The sequence below is a fragment of the Lepus europaeus genome, chromosome 10 (assembly GCF_033115175.1).
Source record: "Lepus europaeus isolate LE1 chromosome 10, mLepTim1.pri, whole genome shotgun sequence".
Taxonomy (NCBI): Eukaryota; Metazoa; Chordata; class Mammalia; order Lagomorpha; family Leporidae; genus Lepus; species Lepus europaeus.
The window spans coordinates 5,547,375-5,566,988 of NC_084836.1; the positions used below are offsets into that span (position 1 = coordinate 5,547,375).

General features: G+C 59.1%; 1 protein-coding gene across 3 annotated transcripts in view; it reads left to right on the forward strand.

Moving 5' to 3' along the window:
- Window positions 1-4,868: 4,868 nt before the first annotated feature.
- The window catches only part of TCF20 (transcription factor 20), a 189,189-nt gene continuing 174,443 nt past the window's right edge, over window positions 4,869-19,614 (forward strand). For all 3 annotated transcript variants that reach the window (XM_062202750.1, XM_062202753.1, XM_062202755.1), the window contains exon 1: window positions 4,869-5,029. The gene's annotated coding sequence lies outside the window, so the exon portion shown is untranslated. The remainder of the gene's footprint in view (window positions 5,030-19,614) is intronic.

Here is a 19,614-nt window from a genome sequence, read left to right on the forward strand (position 1 = left end):
ATGTGAATCCAGGAGCCAGGAGCTTCTTCCTAGTCTCCCACGTGGGTGCAGGGACCCAAGCACTTGGGCCATCTTCACTGCTTTCCCAGGTGCATTAGCAGAGAGCTGGATCAGAAATAGAGCAGCCAGGACTTCAGTTGGCACCCATATGGGATGCCAGAGCTGCAGGTGGCAGCCTTACCTGCTACACCACGGTGCCAGTCCCAATGTAGTCATTTTTATAAAAGATTTATTTATTTATTTGAAAGTCAGAGTTACTTTATTTATTACTTTTATTTATTTGAGAGTCAGAGAGAGGAAGAGAGAGAGAGAGGGAGAGAGTAAGAGTGAGAGAGGAAACAGATGTCTTCCGTTTGCTGATTCACTCCCTAGATGGCCACAACAGCCAGGGCTGAGCCACGGTGAATCCAGGAGCTTCATTCGGATCTCTCACGTAGATGCAGGGGCCCAAACACTTGGGCCATCTTCTGCTGTTCTTTCCAGGCCATTAGCTGGGGGCTGGATCAGAAGGGGAGCAGCTGGGACACAAACCAGCACACATATGGGATGCTGGTGTTGCAGCTGGTGGCTTCACCCACCACACCACGATGCTGGCTCCCTCGAGGTACCCTTGTACCAAGTGAGTTCTTAGCTGGAGACAAGCATCGATTCCACTTCACGGATGAGAAACTGAGGCCTAAGATAAAATCATCCGAGTCACCTAGCTGAGGGTGGCACAGGGATTCAGGCCCCAGCGGCAGCCTCGGACTCTGTGATCCACACTGCTTTCTGGTCTTTGGCAGCCCCCCGGATGTCCACAGCCTAACCCCTAGAACATCCGGCAAAGACTTGGCAGATGTGAGTGAGGGTCTTGAGATTACCCCGGTTTATTCAGATCACAAATCTCCTTGCGAGAGGGGATGTGGAGGGAGATTGGAGGCAGAAGGCAACACAGTGGTGGAAGCAGACACAGACTGGAAGATGCTCCGCTGTTGGCCTGGAAGGCGGAGGAAGGGCCAGCGCCAGGGACAGTAGTTCTAGCAGCTGGGCAGGGCGGTGCAGCAGCTCCCTGCCCAGCCTCTGCAGACACCTTGGAGCGGGCTGCTGAGGCTGCTTCTGGCTTCCAAGAGGATAAACGTGTGTTGTTTTAAACCACAAAGTCTGCAGTAATTGGTTTCAGCCGTCACAGAAAGCACGCATACTCTCCCTCCTGGGAGAGCCAGGCTGACTCTGGGACGCTCTCCTCGTGCCCTGGGTCGCGGCTCCCCCTGCCCTCTGCTCTCTGGGGAGGCTTCTCCCGGCTCGGCTCCTGGAGCTCGCCCCCACCACGGCCTCTGGGCTCACCCTGACCTTGGGCCTCTTCTCTCTCACCCGCGGTGCCGACCTGAGCAGGCTGGCATCGTCCTCCAGTTGTCCAAGGGCAGACACCAGCCCAAGGTCACTCAGCTGGCAGAGGCAGGGGTCTGTGTGATGGACAGAGATGACCAGGTCGCCCGAGCTGAAGGGCTCTTGAGGCCACATCCGCTGCTGGTGGGCTCAGCTTTGGGGAACCCGACAGCAAATTCCAAACCAAGAAGAGCAAATAAATGAGGGGTGATTACTGACAATAGGCGAGCATACACAGCGGGGGGCCTCCAAATAGCATCTCCTCCAGTACATTTTAAGTGCTTTATAGGTCATTAACTACTTGACAGAGAGAGCCTGACATTTAAAGCAAAGAATTTGGCGCCTCTGCCAGGGAAAATCAATCAGAAATGAAGATACAGCATGGGGGTGTGAAGACGCACTGGGTGGGCAAGGGGACGTCTCAGACCCCCTCCACTGTGTAAAGCGAGGTGCGCTGGTATCCGGGGACATTTATAAATCCTCCACTTCCTCCCCGCCCTGCCCTTTGGCTGTTGTTGCAATTAAAATATCTCAAGAGGCGGCGTTGTGGTGCAGTGGGTTCAAGCCGCCACCTGTGACACTGATATTCTATATGAGCACCGGTTCGAGTCCCGGCTCCACCCCAAATCCGGCTCCCTGCTAATGTGCCTGGGAAAGCAGCAGAACGTGGCTGAAGTGCCTGGGTCCCTGTACCCAGATGGAGCTCTGGGCTCCTGGCTTCAGCCTGGCTCAGCCCCAGCTGCTGTGGCCATCTGGGGAGAGATCCAGCTGGTAGAAGATCTTTCTCAGTTTGTCTTTCCCGCTCTCTGTAACCCTGCCTTTCAAATAAATAAATCTTTAAAAAAAAAAAGTGTTTCAAAGATGTGGGAAATATGGAGATGAGCTTCAACATGTAAGCCCCCACCCTGCCCGATTATGTCAAATAAAACATCATAGCCATGGTTGAAGCACCCACTTTTCAAAAATGCCATTTTTTTTCTTCCCGCCTGTTTAAATCCTCTGTCTGTGGCCCCATCTTGTCAGGGAGACCTGCGCTGACCACCCACCCCTGCTCAAGACATCCTCCTGCCTGTGAAATTGGAGTGCGATTACTGCCTCTTTAATTAACTTGGCGATTAATCACCAGCTGCTTGTGAAACAGCTTGTATTGTCCTTGTCCATCTCAGATGGGAGTGGGGGTGGGGCCATGCAGTCAGGAGGAAGCGCCCTCCTTGGGGCACCAGGACGGGGCAGGGTCAGCTGGCTGGAAAGGGAGCCTGTTATCCAGAGGCCAGGGCTGGCTCCCTCCTGATCTGAGATGAGCTGGAAGGAAGCCCAGGGGAGCAGTGTGCAGCTGGGTGGGTGACCCACCTCGGGCAGCCCCAGGACTGCGGCTCCCACTGCTCCCTCCTGGTGAGAACGCCCTTTCCTCCCTGAGACCTGCTCTGTCTGGGACTGCGTGCCCAGAGTGTCCTGCTGTAGACCTAACCCGGGTCCCCGTAACCCGGTGTGCAAACAGGCTCCCCTGCTCAGAGGAGCTCACATGGATCAGAGCAGGTCCTAACCCCAACGCCGGGAGGTGCTGCTAGGAAGGCCGCGTGAAGACATGTTTTCATTCATCAGCCGCCTGGCCTCGCCTCGGCTGCCCACTTACAGGAGAGGCAGCTCCAGCTCGGCGAGAGCATGTTTCTGGTTGATTAACCCTCTCCTGCCCGACTCCAGGAGCAACTCCTCCACTCTCCTCTGCAGAGGCGGACACCCGCCACTCCACCCTGGGACCCCCGGTGGGGGCAGGAGAGGTTCTCAAGAACCCCCTCCCCCACCTCAGAGAACAGCATCCCAGCTCAAGTCCCTGTGCTCCATGATGGTCCTGCCCAGCCCAAACTGTCAGAGGTGGGCCATGTACTCTGGGTTGAACCGAGTCTTCCAGTGTTCCCTGTGGTTGACGTGGTGTTTCCCAAGAAGCAACAAGGCCTGGCGGGCAACTAAGATTTGATTTGATTTGTTTTGTTTTGTTTTTTAAAGACTGACTTATCGGGGCCAGTGCTGTGGCCCGGCAGGTTAAGCTTGCCATCTGCAGTGCTGGCATTCCATACGGGCACTGGTTCAAGTCCCGGCTGCTCCACTTCCGATCTAGCTCCTTGCTAATGTGCCTGGGAACGCAGTGAAGGATTGCCCAAGTGCTCGGGCCCCTGCACCCATGTGGGAGATGTGGAGGAGCCTCCTGACTCCGGGCTTTTTGGCCTGGCCCAGCCCCGGCCATTGCAGGAGTGAACCAGTGTATGGAGGATCTCTCTCTCTCTCCACTCTGTAATTCTGACTTATAAATAAATATATTTTTTGAAAAACTTAAAAAAAGACTTATTGGGGCTGGCACTGTGGTGTAGCAGGTAAAGCTGCTGCCTGAAGTGCCAGCATCCCATATAGTTGCCGGTTCGAGTCCTGGCTGCTCCACTTCCAATCCGGCTCTCTGCTATGGCCTGGGATAGTAGTGGAGGACGGCCCAAGTCCTTGAGCCCCTGCACCCACATGGGAGACCCGGAAGAAGCTCCTGGCTCCTGGCTTCAGATCGGCACAGCTCTGGCTGTTGTGGCGGGAACCAGTGGATGGAAGACCTTTCTGTCTCTCCCTTTCTCTCTAACTCTGCCTCTTAAGTTAATTAATTAATTAAAAGAAGAAGAAGAAGAAGTAGGGCATCTGGGACTCTTACCGGCGCCCGTATGGGATGCCAACGCTGCAGGCGGCGGCTTTACCCCCTGAGCCATAGCATTGCCCACACAGTGCTAGGTTCCTGGCGCTCGTGGAAATCACTCACGGGCACCCACCTCCGCTGCACCGCAGCTCTCTTGGGAAGACTGGAAACGGAGGCCCTGACGCCCACAGGTGTGGAGGCCCAGGACGTCAGCTCGCCCCAGGACAGCTCTGCCCTTCAACCTGTGTTCCCCCACGCCCCCGGCATGCTGCCGGCACCGAGGACAGCTTTAAAAAGCCCGCATGCACATTTCCCGTGAATTCGGTCGGCGCCCTGAGGACCTGCTACGTGCCAGCCCCCTGGGGACACAGCCGTGAGCAGCCAAGCCGCGGATCCCCACCTCAAGGGGCTATCTGGAAGAGGACAAAGGAGCGCGGTGACCCTCGAGGTGCTGAGGGTTGTGATGAGCAGCCCGGAAGCCGAGCCAAGGAGGCTGAGTTCACGGAAGCCCCGGGCAGCCCCGGCCGCTCGGGACCGAGAAGCCGAAGAACGAGGACTGCAGCCACACAACACCGAGGCCCGAGGCCCCCTTCTCCGTCCCAGCCAATCAGGCATCAGAAGCGCCAGCCGGCAGGCCAATCAGGAGCTGCAACAGGAGCCCTAGTCGCAGGCCACGGTTTCCCGGGAGAGGGCGGTCGGAACCCGTGGCCCCGCCCCGCCCGCCCCGGCCCCGCCCCCGGCCCGCCCCGGCCCGCCCCTCCCCGCCCAGGCCCCGCCCCGCCGCGGCCAGCCGCGCCGCCTGGAGCCCGGTGGCCCGCGGCCGGCCGCTGGGGCCGAGCATTGTCCTAAAGGCCGGAAAAAGCGGGGCGCGAGCCTGGGGGGCCCGCCACGTGGCCGCTGGAGGATTTACAACGTTTTCTGTCGCCGCCGGCAGTGTTGGAACATGTGTGAAAGACGACGCGCGGCCGGGACGCGAGCGTGAGGCGCGGCAAGGTAGGCAGCGGCGGCCGGCCGGGGCGTGGGGCGCCGGGCACCCGCGCGGGCATCACCCCGGCCGCGCGCCGCCGCGGGTCGGCGACCCCGGGCTGGGGCGGCCCCGGCCACCCGGGGCTGCGGGGCGGTGTGGACGCGGTCCCGGGCTGGGGCGGCCCCGGCCACCCGGGGCTGCGGGGCGGTGTGGACGTGGTCCCGGGCTGGGGCGGCTCCGGCCGCCCGGGGCTGCGGGGCGGTGTGGACGCGGTCCCGGGCTGAGGCGGCTCCGGCCGCCCGGGGCTGCGGGGCGGTGTGGACGCGGTCCCGGGCTGAGGCGGCTCCGGCGACCCGGGGGCTGCCGGGGCGGTGTGGACGCGGTCCCGGGCTGAGGTGAATTCGGCGACCCGGGCGCTGCCGGGGCGGTTTGGACGCGGTCCCGGGCTGAGGCGGTTCCGGCGACCCGGGGGCTGCCGGGGTGGTGTGGACGCGGTCCCGGGCTGAGGCGGCTCCGGCCACCCAGGGCTGCGGGGCGGTGTGGACGCGGTCCCGGGCTGAGGTGAATTCGGCGACCCGGGCGCTGCCGGGGCGGTGTGGACGCGGTCCCGGGCTGAGGTGAATTCGGCGACCCGGGGGCTGCCGGGGTGGTGTGGACGCGGTCCCGGGCTGAGGCGGCTCCGGCGACCCGGGGGCTGCCGGGGCGGTGTGGACGCGGTCCCGGGCTGAGGTGAATTCGGCGACCCGGGGCTGCCGGGGCGGTGTGGACGCGGTCCCGGGCTGAGGTGAATTCGGCGACCCGGGGCTGCGGGGCGGTGTGGACGCGGTCCCGGGCTGAGGCTCCAGTCACCCGGGGCTGCGGGGCGGTGTGGACGTGGCCCCAGGCTGAGGTGAATCCGGCGACCCGGGGGCTGCCGGGGCGGTGTGGACGCGGCCCCTGGGCCAAGGTGAATTCGGCGACCTGGGGGCTGCCGAGGCGGTGTGGACGCGGCCCCTGGACTGAGGTGGCTCTCGCGACCCAGGGACTGCCTGGGGTGTAGACGAGCACGGGAAATCCGGAGGTGGTCCAGGGGACCCCAGGCTGAAGTTGTGCGCCGGGTCGCGCGCGCGGCGGGGGCCGTGGGGAAGGTCCCCGTGGCCCGGGAGTGTGTGTGTGTGCGTGGTGAGGTTGTGTAGACACGTGCTTGAGGCGCCGCAGGCTCGCCAGCGGGTGTAGACGCGGAAAGTTTGCCGGAGCGCGGCGAGGCCGCCGGCTGCCCGGGCCGGCCCGCGGGTGCGGCGGGCGGCGGCGCGGGGATTCCCTCGGAGCCCCGGGATTCCCTCGGAGCCCTGGGGCCGCTGGTCGGGCCGGGCCGGGCCGGGCCGGGCCGGGCGGACTCGGACGCCGAGGCTGCCGCCGGTTCCTCTCCGCCTCCTGCTCAGCCAGGAGAGCCGTGGGCGGGCGGCGGGCGCGGACCAGGGCCGGGGTCCCCAGCACCTGCTTCTCCCTGTCTCCCGGTGGCGCCGGGGGCCGCCAAGCGCGGGGCGGGAGGAAGTGGAGGAGGACGGCGGCCTCCACCTGCTCTGCCCCTGGGGGCGCCCTGACCACATGACTCCCCCTCCCATGGTGCAGGTGGGCTCAGGGGAGAGAAGGAAGGGGCCCCAGGCTGCATGGCTGCGGTCGCTCCTGGGGAGGCCCCCCCCTCCCCTCCCAGCCTCTCAGCGCCCTCTGCCCCGTGCCTGCTCCCACACCCCCTCCACCCTCCCAGGACTTCCAGAACAGGGCAGGGACGTGGTGGCGAGCAGAGGCAGGGGCATGGATGGCAGTGAAGACCTGTCTCCGGGGGTGACAGTGAATCAGGGTGGTTAACACTCATCTTTTGGCCCCCAGCACCGTGTCACCTCCTCCAGGAAGCCTTCCCTGACTTCCCTAACCTGGTTCTTGTATGGTCAGTTGGTTCATGTGGGTCTCCCATGGTTGTAAGTGCCGCGAGGGCAGGACTGGGACTCTGGTGGGCAAAGGATGGGTAAGATTTCCCGAGAAGCGTGAGGCTGCTCAGCCAGGCCCGGCACCCGCACGGCAGAAACGGTCTCTTGCCCTCCCCTGGCGCACGGCCTGGGTTCCACACCCTGTTTGCTGTTCTCACAAAGTGAAAGACGGCAGCAGGCCTGCTCAGGGAGAGAGCAGGGGGCGGCCTGGCACAGACAGACTGCCCACTGCGGAGCGTGGCCCTGCCAGAGCGCGTCCCGTCTCTGAACTGGCCTGCCCCCTTTCTTCTGTGCCACCTCCCGGAGCTCTGCCCCCCCCCCAAGCTCCTCCGGGGGAAGGTGGCGACCCACCCACGCGACGCCCGGGGCGGACAGGATTCAGGCCTGTCCCAGCGACCCTGAGCGGCGGCAGGTCCCCCTAGTCTGCGGGTGACCCTCAGCTCACGGGAACTCCTGGCGAGGGACCGCCTCCTGTTTCTTGTCTGTGGTTTCCGGGCTCGGCGGATCTGCCTTGCCCTGGCTCCCGCAGACCTGGGCGCCTGGCACCTCTCCTGCGGCAGCTCACCCGCTCACTTCTACCGCGGCCCTCCCCCCGCCGGCTCCAGGGGATTGCGCCTCCACCACGCACGGCTGCAGAGCCGGCTCGAGCTTCCCGCAGGCTCTGGCAGGGACAAGAATTCAAAGGGGCTCCCCACCCACTCACCGGCCGGCCTCCTGCCTGCAGTGGCTTAAAAAAAACACACTTCGTTTGCAGTGATTTGCTCCCTTCTGTTCCGTGGGGATCGCCGGCACGTGAGATGTGGCTAAGTCAGGCGCACTGCTCCCGCTGGAATCTCAGCTCCTCCCCTGCCCACTGGCTTCGGACTCCGAGGACGCGGAAGTTCAGGCCAAGTTCTACAGTGGCTAGCTGTGTGGCCCTGGGCAGATTACTTAACCTCTCTGCGCCTCCATTGGCTCCTCTGGACACGGGGTTAATGGTAACCCCTCCCTCCCAGAGTGTTGTGACGATTAAATGAGATATCGTTCAGGGCAGAGCTGGGTGATGCCAGACCTGTGTTTTCTGTTCCCAGGTACTGGCTGTGCTGCTAATTAGCCTGGTGACCTTGGGCCACCCCAGCTTCAGTGTAAAGCACAGGGGGTGCCCCCCCGCCCCATCTCTGCTCCCCTAGGCACCTCCTCCTGCCCTCTGCCAGGCGCTGTCCCCTCAGCCACCCCTCCTTCTTGCTGCCTGAGCGCTCCGTTTTAATTGGAGCCGGCCCCTCCCCACTGCCTCTCTCCAGGCCCCTGCGAAGTCACCAAGGGCCTGGCGTTCCTGGCTCATTTTCAGGGGCAATTAGCCGTGATGTCAGAGGCCTGGGAGGTGGCCTTGGCGGGCGCCCGGCCAGGCCACCAGGAGGCTGGGGCCCTGCACAGCCTGTGTCCTGCGGGGCTTCCCCCGACCTGGGAGGGGTCCCGTGGCCGGTGGTGGGGAGGCCACATCTGCTCTTTAGGACTCCTCGCGGCCCTGAGTGTGAGTGCGAACCAGCTCTGCCCTGCGCCTTTGTTGGCAACTGCCGGCGCCTTGGCAGCCAGGGCCTTTGTCAGGAAGCAGAAAGCTGTGCGGGGGTTTTGTGATTTGGGGGAAGCACACTCCGGGGGCGGGCGGGCGAGCGCCGCTCGGTGTCGGCCTCGGTCCCGGGCCTCAGCCTGGCCGTTTTGTCCTGGGTTTCCGAGTCCTGTGGCTGCAGTCACGCATGCTGGGGTGTGTGCTGGCCGAGGGCTCACATCGTGTATGCCGTGGAGGCTAATTCCAAGGACTGAACTTTTCAAATCACGGCTCCAGCAGCGTTTAGAAATCTGGACCTAGTTACTCCTGTCATCCATGTGTAAAGATTTAGAAGGAAAAAAAGAAAACAACAAAAACCCTCCCAACCCGAGGGTGGGCAGCCGCGAGGATGCTCTGCTCCTGGCAGTGCGGACCTGGGGTCAGAGCCGAAATGTCGAGCGCCTCCTGGGAGTGGGGGGCCCGGGCTGCTCGGTGCCAGACATCTGGATGCTGAGAAAACATCTGGGTGGCTGGGCTTTTCAGGTTTCTGCCTGACATTTAATATCACAAACATTGAGCCTGCCTCCTCCCGAACACACCCCGCGCCTCCCCCCCGCCTTCCTGACGGGGAAGAAACATCCATTCTTTCCAGCTCCCCTGCGTTTTCCCCCTACCGGAAATCTGATGGGCTCATGACATCATGGCTGGCGGCTGAGAGATGAAGTGGATGCCACAAAGAAATCCGACATATCGGATGGATGCTGAAATCAGTTTCCCTCTGGCTGGAAGAACAGGCGTGAAGTCAGGAGAATTTGAGCTTGGTTTAAAAAATAAAACAAACCAAACTAAGTCATGCCCTGCATTACAGACAGTTATCTTGAAAACAAGCAAACCGTTTGGACACCATCCTCGTCTCATAGCAATGCCGGGTTTTATGAAACAAAAGTGATGACTGCACCGGACCTGAAGTCCTCGTTTGCCAATAAAGGGGCAGCTAGGGATGCGTTCTGTCTTCCATATTGTGACATGGTTCCTTTTTTTTATTTTTTTTTTTTTAGGGCCAATAAAATCCACAGAGTAAACTACTGGTTTATGTTTTTCCAGGAATCCATTTTTATGGAGTGACCTTGGACCTGACCTGGTCTACAAACTATATTTCCCTCTGCTGGGTTCCTGGCAGTGAAATCCTTAAGGGGACACAGTGAAGCCTGCTTTTTGGTCTCCTCCCCTGGCTGGAGGGTGACAGTGTGTCAGCAGGGACCAGTGGCCAGGGCCCTTCTAGGCACAACAAACGTCTTTAAAAGGAGTCAGGAGTGCAACAGAAATGAAGGGGTCTGGGACACAGCCTGAGAGGAGCATCTGTTGCCCCCTCACCCCCCCACAAAAGAGAGCCAAGTCCTCAGAAATTGCTCCAGGCCTCGGGAGCCTCAGGGTCCACCTCACCCCTGAGCAGCCTCAAGTTCAAGATGCTGTGTGTGCTGCCTGCCAAACTCCAGCACATGTGTTTGGAGTGCGAGACCCAGACTGGAGTCCCAGCTGCTCCGTGGACAAGCCATGAAGCCCTAGGCAAGCCACAGCGCCTCTCTGTGTTTTCCCCTGCCAACAGACACCATGACCCTGCCCTGCCTGGTCACTCTCAGAGGGCTCTGAGCTCAGGCTCAGAGCCGGGAGAGGCCAGTGTAGATACCAGAGCCAACTCCACTCCCTGCGTTTGCGTCCCGGCCCTGCTGCCCACTGTCTTTGCTATGGCATGATGTGAGTGACACTGTCTGCTATGCTTCCTCATTTGTCAAACTGTAATAGTGCTAGCACCAACCTGGTACACAAGGCCTGGAATGTGGCCTCTGCTTGTCACCCTGTGGTCCCCTGAGTCCAGCAGGCAGGTGACCCGGTCGACTGTGGGGCCTGGGATGGGAGGCAGGGGGTACATCAAGCTTGGCACAGGTGGAGGATGATCAAGGACTAACAGGAGTGTATCTCTCTACACAGAGCTCTCCATGGCTCCCCACTGCCCAGAGGGCCTTCACATTGGGCTTTCTGCGTTCTTCTCTCTCCTTGCCCCCCTGTCCTCCCAGGCAGCTATAGCTGTGTCCTGTGGCCGCGGTGCTAAGGGGTAGGTCACCTCTATTGAGACACTCATTCTACGTACTTTACATGGACTGATTTGTTTTATTTTCACACCAGTTCCTGAATAGGGAACAGCATAACTTTAGCGATGATAACAGAGGCCTCACGTTAATGCGCATCTTGTCCAGAGCCCAGCTGACTCCTGTGCCATGCACTTATCCCTTGCTACACTGTGCCTTCCTCCCTGATTCCCTCATCACCTGGAGGCAGGAGCACCTGGCTTCCCAGCATGCCCCTCTCTGTTGGCAAGAGGCCTGCGCTGGGATGTCTGAGAAATGCTGTCTCTCAGGGTATGGTGTCCATGGTTGGTCCTGAGTCCCTTGTCCACCTCTCTCGGAGGCCAGAACTGGGCTGAGAACGGAACTGTGTCCCCCATGAAGCCCTGCAGGCCACGTCAGCAGGGATTTCCTGAGGACCAGCGACGACGTGTGAGATGTGGGCCCTCAGACAGCAGGTGCTGCGTCTGGTCTGTACTTCTCACCCGCATTCCAGATGCACCATCCAGTGCCTTTGCCCCATCTCCACTGGGGTAGCCTGTGACAGCTCCTCCTCAGCATGTCCCAGGCTGAGCTCCTGAGTTCACCTCCAAGCCTGCCCCACCCTCACCTCCAGTTTCCACGCACTTGCTCAGGCCAAACTTTGGGGTTATCTTGGCTATTATTAATTCCTCTGTGTGTCTCCTCCTGTTCAACTCACCAGCAAACCCCATTCATGCTACTTTTAAAATGTAGTGGTGATTTGACTCTTCCTTCCTTATCCGCTGCCACCACCCGCATTGCCCACCTGACTGGGTGCGGTGACCTCCCTGTTGGTCTCCCTGCTTCCTTCTTGCCCTCCTGGGCTCCATTCTTTACACAGCAGCTGGAGTGATCCTGTTTGGACTCAAGTCAGGACCTGTAGTCCTCTGCCCAGAACCCCACCACAGCTCCCAGCTCATTCAAGGTCAAGGCAGAGTCCTGCCTATGGCCCCAACTTGCTGCCTCTCAACCCTCGGCACCTGCCACTCCCTACCCCTTCACTGATCTTGCTATTCCTCCACCACACCACATGCAGTCTCACCCCAGGACCTTTGCACCTGCTATCCCTTGCCTCAGTGTACCCTTTCTTCTGATACTTACCTGACTTTTTTCTCACTTCTACAGACCTCTGATCAGAGGTCACCTGCACAGGAGCAGACATTTGGCGCAGTGGTTAGGATGCCTGAGTCCCACATCAGTGCCTGAGTTCAGTTTCTTGCTCCAGCTTCTGACTCTAGCTCCCAGCTTACACAAACCCTGGGAGGCAGTGGCCATAGCTCAAGTGATTGAGTCCCTGCCACCCACGTGGGAGGGGAGATCTGGATTCAGTTCCTAGCTCACTGCTTTGGCCGCTCTGGGCATTTGGGGAGTAAGCCAGTGAGCAGGAGCTCCATCTGTCCATGTGTGTGTGTGTCTCTAGCTGTCTCTCAAATACATAGACAATATTTTAAAAACTCACCTTTTCCTTACCACCCTCCCCATCCTTTGCCCCCTGCTTTCTTCTGTTGCTCTTCACAACCCTTGTTACCTTGACCTTGGGCTACACACGCATGTGTTTATCACCAGAGTGTAACCTATGTTACAGCAGGGCCCCGAAGTCTCCTCACGGCTGGCTGCTGCGTCCCTAACACATGACAGGTGCTCAATAGCCATGCGGGGCCAGCAGGTACTGAACCCCTGGCCCACGCCAGTGTCTGTGCTGGTGGTGAGGCGACATGTGTGAACGGAGCCCCTTGCTCTGAGCCAAGGGTCACAAGCAGGTGGAGCAGGGTAGTGTCTGGGAGTGGCCTTGTGGGAGGAAGTGGTCCAGCTGGTTCCAGGGAGTGTCCTACAGGAGGGGCATAGATAAGGTGACTTGACAGTGAAGGGCAATGAGATGGGGAGAAGTCAGGGGGACAGGGTGCCCCAGGGGCTGAGGGCATGGCTGGATGGGCAGGGAGGAGAATGGAGGCTTAACGGTCAATGAGATCCCAGTGGGCAGAGAGAACAGCAGGTATTCTAGGCTGGGGTCATGGTGTGTGCAAAGCTCTGAGTGGGGGGATGCCCGGGTGTGGGGGGAGGGTAGCTGGGCTGGGGAGGGTCTCAGTGCTGCCTGGAGGGGCACTGGGGGCATGGCAGGGGCCTGGGCTGGACTCTTAGCTGACTGCTGCCTCCAGTCCTGATACTGCATCTTTTAGTTCTCTCCTCTGGGACTCAGTTTCCCATCGGTGGACTCCTGCCCCTGTGTCTTTCCTGCCTCACACAGAGATTGAGACAAACCAGAGGGACTGAGGGTAGAGAGGGCTCTGCAGGGAAGAGTGTGCAGAAAAGGGGAGCACAGTGTGCAGACACGGGGCCCTTCTCCAGTGAGCTAGGGACAGGGAGGACACTGATGAGGGTGACCTGGCTGTCCTGGAGGGGCCCTGGCTGTGCTTTGCTTGGCTCTGCCTTTGAGGGGTCATCCAGCTTCGACCTGTGTTGAGCATCCCAGCCCTGAGGGACAGGTCCTTCCTCCAGAAGGAAGTCACTGCTCAGAGCAGAGGTGGCTGTGGCTACAGAAGCCACAGAGCTGAAACACAGCAGAAGGGCTCGCACCCAGACCTGCCTGGCCCCAAGCCCTGCGGTCCTTTGGCAAGGCTGCGCTGAGCTGTGTCCTTGTCCTGTGTGTGAGCTTGTGCCAGACCCGTGCAGCTGCTAGGTGCCTGATCCCAGCCCCCACCACGGGGATGCCCTGGTCACAGCCACTTCCTCCTGTGGGGAAGAGGAGTGAGACTTCTGGAAAGCCCGTTGAACCTCTCCCCGTGGCTGGAGCCTCTCTGAAAACCGGCTGCTCCTGGAATTTTCCGGGCTGTACTTGCTAGAGCCTCAGAACCACCCCAGGGGCAGGGGTGGTTTTCCTTGTTTTGTGGCAGCGGAAGCTGAGGTTCAGGTGCAGTGAAGGAGGACACTGGTTCTGTGGGGGCTGTGCCGCTGTGTTCACGCCCCTAAGGCTGCTTTGGGGGCAGAGGGCCTGGCTCTGGGTGCAGCTTAGAGCTGGTGCTTGGGCCTAAGGTGCAGGTTTCAGGGGCCAGTTTCAGGTCTTGCTAAGGACTTTCTTTCCCAAAATGAGCTCCCTGTCATCATGATGTGGGTGAGGGAGATGAGGTCAGAGGCAGAGGGTCCAGCAGCTCTGTCTGCATGTGGCTGGGATGTTCGTATGCAGCTGTCAGAGGTGTTAGGGGCAACGGGTGCTGCAAAGCACCCAGCCCTCTTCTGATCACAGAAGGTGCGCAGTGAGCACCTCTGACCCTCTAGCACGGAGGGCAGAGTGGGGAGGGGCAGAGCAGCCCTCAGGCCCTGTTGGCTCCTACTTGGCAGAAGCGGGGTGTCCAGGCCCCAGACAGCTGTCTCTGGCTGTCATCTGTCACCTGGGCCAGGCCACGGCTGCACTTTGGGTACCTGGGTGCCCCTACAGTGACTCTTGGGAAAGCAGGGCTGGGGCGTCAGACACGTGCCTCCTGCTGCCAGACCCTGGTCTCCAGGAGAGGCAGGGCTCATGGAATAATGCCCCTGCTCTAACCACAGCCCCATCAGGGCTGAGCCCAGAGCCTCCTGGCCCTTCAGTTTCTTGGCTCCCCACCTAGACGATGGCTCTGTGCCAGGGCCTGAGCTGCTAGGAGATTGTCACCGCAGTGAGCTCCATCACGGTGTTCTAGAAATTGGCATTTGTTGGGCACCCACTCGGGGCCAGAGATGCTTTCCACTTGCTCCAGTGGTTCTTGAAATCTGCTCTCATTTCATAGGACAGAGAGGCAAGGCTCAGGGAGAACACCAGGCCCAGAGCAACACCAGAGCCAGGGCTCTAGCCCTGGTCTGTGGCACCCGCTGGGCAGGGCCTTGGAAGGAACACTGGTTCCAGAGTGCTGCAGTGTGCTGGGCTGGGCAGGTGTGCAGACCCTGTAACAGCCCTGACTCTGCTCACGTCTTCGCACAGCCTGTTCCCCCAGTCACCAGGACTTTCCTGGCAGACTCCTCTCTACCTCTGGTCTCTCTGGGCTTATGTCTCTCGCTCTACGCAAGGCAGGGCAGTGTGGTGAGAACGTGCAGTGGGCCTGTTTGCAAATCCTGCCCTGACACCACTGTGCCTGAGGGGAGAGGAATCAGGGGAAGAGCAGACAAACAGGGCACAGCATGGGCAAAGACAGGAGGTCACGCAGGCCCTGGAGAGCTGCATCAGCTAGGAGGGTGGAGCTAGGACCCAGGCGGGGGCTGGGGACAGGCCTGGGTGGGGCTGCTCTTTCCCCACCTTGGACCTATGCCCAGGCTGTCTTCCCTGCCTGACCTAGCCTTCCTCCCCTCCTCCTGCCCAAGCCTTTGTGCCTTTAAGTCCCTGCTCACTGGTGTCTCATCAGCCCTTCCCTGGGCCACCCCCCGAACACTGCTCCATCCCCAGAGTTCCTGTAGCCCCTACTGCTGCCTCTGTTTGAGCAGGTGATGGCCCAGGCTGTGCAGGTTCTGTCCAGCCTGCCTGTGGTGGTGGACCTTCCACTTAAGTCCTGCTGCTGTCCTTTGCCTGCTGGGCGACCCTGGGCAAGTTACTTCACCTTTCTGTTTCTTTATCTGCTTGCAGCTCCAAATGTTTCTTCATCTGTTGCAGCCCCAACTCCCAGGATTCTTGAGGGGACTTATAAAGCACAGCCACAGAAAGCCAGCCAGCCCAGACACACCCACGCACAGACGTCATTGCTAGGATGTGCGACTCTCTCGAGGGCAGAGCCTCGTGTCTGTTGCCCAGCTCACGTCAGGCAAAGTGGGGGTTCAGTGGTTGTTTCAGGAATGCACGGACAGCCCATTCTGCTCAAATGTCATCTCTGATAGAACCCACAACCTGAAAAGTGGCCATTCGTTAGGTGCCTACCTCTGGTGTAATCCTGAGACCGTGTGACATGGGAATCACTAGATCCATTTCGCAGGTGGTATAACCGAGGCTTAGAGAGACTAGGCTGGCTTGCTGAAATCCGGTAGGCACGTGAGCAGCTGGAGTCTGGCTAAGTACGGTTATGCTCTTGCTGAACAGTCCGGATCCCCCCCCGCCTCCCCCATCTCCAGGCACCCCTTTGGAATTGCTGGGGTGAGGGGCATGGAGGTGGGTCTCAGTGATCTGTCAGTTCAAGGGCCCTGTGCCCTATCACGCCCACAAACATGCACCGTACACACAGGAACACACATGCACAGGCACCCACACACATACAAGGGTACTTCAAATCATTTGTGCAAAGTGGAATTAAAAGATAAATATATTTGGTACAAAACAATTTTAAAATCTGTGCTTTTTTTTTCATAATATGGAGTTTTCTTGAACTTTTTTTAAAAAAAGATTTATTTATTTACTTGAAAGTCAAAGTTACACAGAGAGAGGAGAGGCAGAGAGAGAGAGAGGTCTTCTATCCCGTGGTTCACTCCCCAGATGGCCGCAACGGCTGGAGCTGTGCCGATCCGAAACCAGGAACCAGGAGCTTCTTCCGGGTCTCCCATGCGGGTGCAGGGGCCCATCTTCTACTGCTTTCCCAGGCCATAGCAGAGAGCTGGAGAGAAAGTGGAGCTGCCAGGTCTCAAACCCCACATGGGATGCTGGCGCTTCAGGCCAGGGCGTTAACCCGCTGCGCCTCAGCGCCGCCCCCTTCCTTGAACTTTTTGAAGGCCCCTCATACTTAGCGACTTCAAAATGTTTGTGTCAAAATAACTTTTAATTCTACTTTCCACAACTTTTTAAAAAGTTTATTTATTTCAAAGGCAGAGAAAGAGAGAGAGAGATCTTCCATTCACAGGTATATTCCCACAATGCCTGCAACTGCCAGGGCCGGGCTAGGAAAAACCCAGAAGTCCGGAACTCCATCCAGGTCTTCCATGTGCGTGGCAGGAGTCAAAGTCCTTGAACCATCATCTGCTGCCTCCCAGGGTGCACATTGTCAGGGAGCTGGGTCAGAAGCAGAGGTGGGACTCAAATCTAGGCACCCTGCTGTGGCATGTGGGCTTCCCAAGTGGCAGCTCAACCCACTGAGCCACAGTGCCCACCCCTCCACGAACTTTTATTTTAAATGTGTATGTACTTGTTTTCATTCACTTAAGAGGCAAGGTGACAGAGAGAGAGAGAGAGAGAGAGAGAGAGAGAGAGAGAGAGAGAGAGAAAGAGAGAATGTTCCATCTGCTCTTTCGCTACCCAAATGTCACAAGAACCATGGCTGGGCCAGGCCAAAGCCAGGAGCCTGAAGCTCCATCTGTGTCTTCCACACGGGTGGCAGGGGCCCAATTACTCGACCCATCATCTGCTGCCTCCTAGGATGCGTTAGCAGGGAGCTGGGTCAGAAGCAGAGGTGATAGTGGAGCCCAGGCACTCTAATGTGGAATGTGAGCACCCTAAGCAGTGACTGAACCTGCATCTCCATGTGTGATCTGTCTCCCTCCCCCCATGCCTTTCTTCCTTCCTTCCGTCCATTCTATCCTTTTTAAATATTTATTTATTTGAAAGGCAGAGTTGGGGGGGAGGGGAGAGAGAGAGAGAGATCTTCCATCCATTGATTCATTCTCCAAATGGCTCCAAAAAGCTGGAGCCAGGCCAGGCTGAAGCTGGGAGCCAGGAGCTTCATCCAAGTCTCCCACTTGGCTGAGGTGTCCAACAACTTGGGCCCGCTTCTGCTGTTTTCCCAGGTGCATTAGCAGTTAGCTGGATTGGAAGCAGAGCAGCTGCAACTCAAACCAGCACCCACATGGGATGTCAGAGTCACAGACGGCAGCTCAACGGCTACCCCACAATGCTGCCGGCCCCTCAATGATCTTTCTGAAGTGCCCTTATGGACATTGGACCTCCACAGCCCACAGGTTCATCTGGGTCTCCATGGCCATGTCTGTCTTCCCCACTGCACACCCATAGGAAGCCCCTGTGAAATGCCGCGGGTGCAGCTGGCACCGCTCATCCGTTCGTTGGCTTCTGTCTCTGAACTGTTGGCACCCAGAGGGTGACGGGGCCGAGGACTCCTGACTCCCTGCCTGGTGTTGCAGCAGCGGGAGAGGAGCCTGTGCTCTCAGTCTAGCCTCACCAGGCAGAGGCACCAGTCTACTGGCCAGGCTAGATTGAGGCTCAACTCGGAAAATGAATGTGGAGGACTAAGGAGGGCAGAGCAGGATCCATGCAAAGTGGCAGTGGCTGGCAGGGATCATTTGGCACCTGGCATCCACCTGGCCTGCTGGAGAAGGTGCTATGTAAATAGTTTGTAAATAGTTTGTAACCACATAGGGGCTGGGCTCGCCTGGATTATCTTCTGTTGAACTCCGCTGAATTCTGGGCCACTCCGGCTCTGCCCATACAGCAGCTCAGGAAAGGTGGGCAGCCCTCTGGTGGGTACTGCAGTTCTCCAGGGCCCTTGGGCCGGGAAGCGGGAGCTCTTTCACGTGGCTTGTGGTGGGTGAGAGCAGCTGGTGACAAATGCAGCTATGGGTCCCGTTAGACTCCCTGGGCTGGCCCAGGGGAATGTGCCTGAACACTGGGTGTTTCACTCACACATGCATGCGTGCATTCACCTTGCACCCGTGTACGGGTACCTTGTGTGCACTGCAGTCGCAGTGTGCCATGCCCGGAACACAGCCGGCAACCCCTGCCCTCGCGGGGATCGCGTTGTAAAGGAGAGCAGCTGACTACAGCGTAATTAGGAAGTGACACTGTGGTCAGGAGGGAGGTGCGCTAGGGGGAAAAATAAACCAGGGAAGGAGGGGCGGAGTGGATTTTCCCCTTCGGTTATGAGTATGTGTCCCAGGCAGGGCTCATTGAGAAGGTGACGTTTGGAGGAGGAGGGACTGGAGGAGATGAGGGAGGAGGGACAGGAGATGGCTGGGGGTGGGGGGCGCCTTCCAGACCCAGGGGAAACGCCGGCCAAGGCCCGCGAGGAAGTGAGCCTGGCACAGTCCAAGAGCGGCCAGGACGCCAGTGTGGCCGAGGAGGGGGGCGGTGGTAGCAGATGAGCTCCGAGAGGAAATGGGGGCCAGATGGCGAGGCCTCCTGGATGCACCATTTCAAAGGATCCCTCTGGCTGCTGAGTTGAGAATAGGCGGGGGGAGGGGCCAGGGCAGAAGCAGGGAGCTGGAGGAGGCTGTTGAAGACAGTCTAACAGGATTGGCTGATGGATTGGATGTGCAGGAGAGAGAGAGAGAGAGAGAGAGAGAGAGAGAGAGAGAGAGAAACACAGAGGTGTCTTCCAGAGAGTTCTATTTTGCTGGGAAGGCCTGCTGGGCCAAGAGGCTCAGCTGGACTCTGAGAGAGGTTGGAGACCTGAGGATGGGCTGGGACAGGGACCAGCGGGGAATAGGGGGCGGTTGTGCCCCACTCAAATTGTATGGCAGCCCCTGTGAATGAGACAGCTGGAGATTCTGCATCTGGCAGTCACGGGCTATGGGATTCCATCCTGTCCCTGGGAAGGGCCATCCTCCCTGTGCCCTGGACAAGGGTCCACGGGCTGGGACGCAGCCTGCACATGTCTGCTTCCCATCCATTTGCTCACACGTTCCCCCCATTTCTTCTGTGTCCTCCTTCCATCCTTTCTGCCTCTGTCCACCGCCTCTCACCCACTCAGCTCCACCTCAGCACCCGGGACTCTGCAGCATCTGTGGACCGGAGAGACAGCCCTCCTGGACGGCTCATGCATGTCTCTGCCTCCTGGATTGGACATGCATGTGCCTGGGCCTGCAGCGCCTCCTCCACAGGGAGAATGTGGACCAAGAGATGCTCTTAGTTCTTTCCAGTCTAAGGTTACTCAACGAGTTTGTAACTCCACGTGACTTGATCGTTTAGCATTTCTAAATCATTTAAAAGAAAGTCACTATTAGAAGAAACTGCTGGTCAGGTCATGCCTCCTGGTTTGGGTTCCAGAGTTGCAGGCTCTGTGCTACCCAGGCTCAGAGTGGGAGACATGGAGGAAGCAGTTTTTATACCGGGCACAGCAGGGAGAAAGGGCATTTGGGGTGGG